The 5,650-nt window shown below is 32.2% G+C and overlaps 1 pseudogene; it reads right to left on the minus strand.

Annotated features, from left to right (window-relative positions):
- Window positions 1-3,362: 3,362 nt before the first annotated feature.
- Window positions 3,363-3,479, minus strand: LOC145286605 (5S ribosomal RNA; annotated as a pseudogene).
- Between the last annotated feature and the right edge of the window lie 2,171 nt (window positions 3,480-5,650).

A 5,650-nucleotide genomic window follows, 5' to 3' on the forward strand; every position in this document is an offset into this window, starting at 1 on the left:
TATACATGTGTTTGTTTATTTTTAAACACTGTTCTCTTTGTCTATCTACTCTGAGGACACAGCTAATTTATAATGTAAGCATTATATTCCATTGTGTACTTAAAAATGACAAAAATAGATAGTGTATTATACATACCATGAACATAAATATAAACACACAAACACACACACAGACACACACATATATATATATATATATATATATATATATATATATATATATATATATATATATATATATATATATATAACCTCAGATTTTGAGATGATAAATAATTATTTCCACAATCAAACAAAATCGCAGCTCGCACAAGCCATGAAAACAACAGACTTCATAAGTGCTCATTAGTTAAATATATCCAAACTCGGGAAAGCAGAGTACCTTGCATACGTGGCGAATACTCTACCATTTGAACAACTGCAACACATGAAAAAAGTCTATTAATTAGTTAACACAGATCAAGCAAATAATTGCGATATATATATATATATATATATATATATATATATATATATATATATATATATATATATAGTAAGATGATTGATAATTTATAATTAGAATTAAAATTAAAAATTAAAAGTCTGTTTCATAAGAAGGAACGCAACAAAGCCATAAATTGTACGATCGTTTCGGAACGATGTTTTTATTCACACGCACACACACACACACACACACACACGTATGTATATATATATATATATATATATATATATATATATATATATATATATATATATACCGCTCCCCATGTGGGGGTACCAAATTGGTTAAAGGGAAAATTATTCCCAGCTCGCATTTAGATAAAAATACGCTTTCGTAAATAATTGAATTCATTCAAAACATATCGCTAAAACCAAAACAAAGAACATATATATATATATATATATATATATATATATATATATATATATATATATATATATATATATATATATATACTTGGAAAAAGGATTCTAGCAGAGAGCTCGTTTATAAGAAAAAAAATCCGAAAATAAAAGTGCATTATTTATCTTTTTTGTTTACAGAATGTTTAAATGAGACACGTCATTAGAGTCGTCAGGTTTGAAAACGACAGTAACTATGATCTGTCTCATCTAAACATTCTGTAAATGATATATATATATATATATATATATATATATATATATATATATATATATATAAGTGAAATTTTCTGTGCCTGTGTCTGTACATTTCCCTACCAAATTACTCTGTCAATTTTCAGTCTACAGACTCGAAATTTGACATAAGGGGTATTGAGATTTGGCAAAATCTTTTTAATCAGTTTTCGTCCAGAAATTTGGCTATCAAGGGGTCAAACTTCAATGATTTGACCCTTGAAAATTCTACGAAACTCCTCCGCCAATTTCGGGTCTAAGATGTAGGCTACGTAGACATGGGTCAAACGTTTTAATTTGATTAGAGCCCAAATCAATAAATGTTAAGAGGTCAAAATTGGAGTCAAAGTTTAAAAAAAATACCTCTGCGGTCTCTACCAAATTATTCGGCCAATTTTTTTATCTAAATATTTGATATTTTACATAAAGTGTATTCAGACATAGAGCAAGCTATTTGATCGGTTTTTGGTCGAACATTTAGCAGCCAATGAGGAACAGGCGACTTTGACCAAAGTTAACATTTTACATAGCCTAATATCACAAGTGCATTTGAAAGTTTTATTACCACAGAATCCGAAAGGCCCAACATATAAAATCAAGAGTATGTTCTTTGATATGACAGAGATGCGTTTGAAATGAACGACCCAGTTTAAAGCACATTTACATCATGATACTTGATTTTAAACTTTAATTCAAGCCACCATATAAAAATAATTTTATCAAATCAACAGTAATTTCACTATAGTGCAATGTAGACTTCAATGTATTTTGAACTTCGTCACTGCGAGAAGTATGTGAAGCTTCTTTCACGTGCTTCGCGATGGACCCCCAATTAGAGCAGGCAATTAATCGAGTTGATTGAAAAATGAGCTATTCGTTGATCATCATTTAATCCCAGGCAACGTCGCGTCACCTTGCTAGTTATGAATAAGCGAACATGTAATTAAACATTGTACAGAATAATATTTGAAAACTTATCGCGTTATCCGTTGGAGAATTTCGGCAAATCCAAGCCAAACGTTTTATATTAAATTTGTAATTCTTATTTGTGGGACCTTTAAAACTTGAAAGCCGGAGACGAACGACGGCAAAATAGCAAATGCCACAAATTAAACTCTTATCAGTCGACAGATGAAAGATTTCGTTCTTATACGTTGACTCTTTGCGTGATAATGGCAAGTACTCGATAACATAGAAATGTATGGATTAGTACAGGGTTCCCAAACAGTGGGTCATGAGCCCCTGGGTGTCGCGAGGCCTTAATAGAGAAGCGTGAAGCCTTGTTAGAAGTGACTTGGAAAACATTAATTTATTTCATCAATAAAATTTTTCAATCTTTTACAATTTTTTCGTTAAACGTGTACTACATTAGAAGATATTCGTATTTGTATTCTTGCTGGATTGGATAGCTTTACACACTTATATGATAATATTATTTTAAGAAATATATGTTTTTTTTTTAAATTCAAATTGGATTAATGTGCGTTTGGGGGAAATAAATAATTACAGAATTAAAAAAAAATATTTTTAGATGTCTCTTTCCCTGCCTTTCACAGAAAATAAAAAAAGAACATTAGCTGCTGATGGTATACCCTAATTAGTGGTTTGCGTCAGTTTCAAACTTTTTGAATTGCGAGACCCAAAGGGTACGGAATCCCGGAATATATACATACATTCAGCATATATACATACGGGGTAAACCAGAGGAGTACCCAGCTAAAATTCAGTAGTAAAAGAAGTTCGATCAGATTTAGTTTCTGATATAAAAAAATAAAAATTCGGGAGTCGCTTACTCTTCTGGTTTGCCAAGTGTTGCACTAATTTATATTCATTATTTATTAATTATATTTTTAAATGAAAGTACAGAATAATTAATAACTTCTTGCCCATGTTAAAAACGGATTTCTAAATAATCTGCGTGCTTAAAGAATAATTCCGCTTTTGAATATAATTCCGTAATTCCGCTGTTGAATATAAGCGTTGTTTCCTGAAGAGGTCTCTAGTTAGTAAATACTAGAAGACGGAAACATGATCATGACTGTGTAGCAACAAATAAAAAAAGCAGGCTCCTTCAGTCTTAGACAGACAATAGATACCCACGAAGGGTTGCTTGCGCATGAAATTTTTATGGCAGGAGGTGCGCAATCTCCAACCACACCTCTCGTGAGACGACATTGTTAAATACCAGTGGCAAGTGAAGTACAGGACGACTGGAAACAAATGCCGAGATAAGCGGAGAGCACATACACCACCTAAAATTCCCAAATAGTCACCCATCTGGTACTAACCAGGCTCAACGTTGCTTAACTTCGGTGATCTGACGAGAACTGGTGTGTCAACGCGATCATGCTATATATAAACAAATTACTCTTTATATAAAAACAAATTGAAAAAATATATATACTAGCAGTTCAGCCTGGCTTTTCTCGGGCCCTATGTACTGTTTATAACTTTATGTGCATAGATCGCAGAGGTCAATATTTTTTAAAATTTAACCCCAATTTTGACTCCTTAATATTTATTGTTTTGGGCTAAAATACAATTAAAATATTTGACCCATGTCCAAGTAACCTACATCTAAAATTTAAAGTGTTCAGGCCTAAACTTGGCGGAAGAGTTTGGTAGAGTCTGTAAAGGTGTATTCTGTAAACTTTGCCATTTTGTAATCAAAATTTTCGCCCCAAAGCTGATTAAATAGTTTGCTGCATGTTTGATTACCGTTTATGTAAAATTTCAAATGTTTAGACCCAAAATTGGCTTATTAGTTTGCTAGAGATCGCAAAGGTCAATTTAAAAAAAAAATTGTCACCTTGGAAGTAAAATTTTCAGCAAAAACACGATTAAAAAGCTTACCCTATGTCTGAATACACTTTATGTAAAATTTCAAATGTTTAGATAAAAAATTACCTGAGTACTTTGGTAGAGACCGCAGAGGTCAATCTTTTTTAATTTGACTTCAATTATGACCCCTTAATATTTATTGTTTTGGGCTTAAATCAAATTATAAAGTTAGACCCATGTCCAAATAATCTATATCTAAAATTTCAAGTGTTTATACCCAAAATTGGCGGTGGAGTTTGGTAGAGTCTGCAAAGATCAAATCGTTGAACTTTGACTCCTTTACAGCGAAATTTCTGACCGAAAATGGATTAAACAGATTTTCCAAAATGCACATACCCTGCATATCAAATCTCGAATCTGTAGACCAAAAATTGACCGAGTTATTGTGTAGGGCAATGTACACAGACAGACAGACACGCACACAGACACGCACACAGACATTTTTTGTGGGATCTGCGTTCGCGCCTGGTTCACAAAGTATGGAAATAAAAAATTAAAAAATTAAAAAAAAAACGTTTACAAGAGTTTTTGATATAGATGTACATAATAATACTTTGATAAGTATGTTTTAACTTAAATAGGGATGCTATAATAAAATTGTGGGGTCTGCGTTCGCGCCTGGCCTCCATAGAATGGAAATAGGCACAAACTTTAATGAAGACTTTTCATATCTATCTGCCTAAGTATACTTTGATAATTATGTTTCAGTTTGAAGAAATATGGTTTGATAAAATTATGGGGTTTTCGTTCGCGCCTGACCTCCATAGAATGGAAATATGTCACAAAGTTTAACAAGGTTTTTTAATAGAGATCCATAGAATATTGTTTCAGTGTGAACAGGTATGGTATAATAAATTATGGGGTTTATCTATTTTATTTTTACTTTCATCATATTTTGCTTTGGTTTTGATACCCCCAAATTCGAAGCTATCTCTTTACAACCCTTCCTTTTCATAACCTATCATACTTTCATAAATCAGAGTTCATTTTCTGTAGGATGTTTTTGAACCCAGTCAACGACGGGTACTTTTGCTAGTATATATATATATATATATATATATATATATATATATATATATATATATAAGTGAAAGTGTCTGTCTGTCTGTGTGTCTGTATACATTTCCTTACACAATAACTCTGTCGATTATCAGTCTACAGACTCGAAATTTGATATATAAAAAATAATTAATTAATTGGCCTCTCGGTCTCTACCAAATTACTCAGACTATTTCTGGTCTAAATTTTTGAAATATTACATAAAGAGTATTCAGAGATAAGGCAAGCTTTTTAATCGTTAGGGGTCGAAAATTTGAGCTACCAATATATAAATGTATGTATGTATGTATGTTTGCATGTCTACCTAAAACTTTCGACAGAGGCCACGGATTTTTACAAGATCAGTATCGTTTTGAAGCTTGACCTTTCAGACGACAAATATCGAAAAATTTGTTAAAAGCATTAATATCTTAACCTTGAACTTGCCACTTTTCTACAGGGAGGGGTCGGTTTGGCGGTGGTCGTAACAACAAAGACGTCACTTTTTTTCACCTTCTTTTCCTCCTTCGCGGTACGGGTTCCAGCCTACCTTCCTACTACCACTTTTTTTTGCTCAACACACACCTCCAAACACCCGGGCTACGCCGGGCACCTATGATAGTATATATATATATATATATATATATAT

The sequence above is a fragment of the Euprymna scolopes genome, chromosome 10 (assembly GCF_053919585.1).
Source record: "Euprymna scolopes isolate OS-2025 chromosome 10, ASM5391958v1, whole genome shotgun sequence".
Classification (NCBI taxonomy): domain Eukaryota; kingdom Metazoa; phylum Mollusca; class Cephalopoda; order Sepiida; family Sepiolidae; genus Euprymna; species Euprymna scolopes.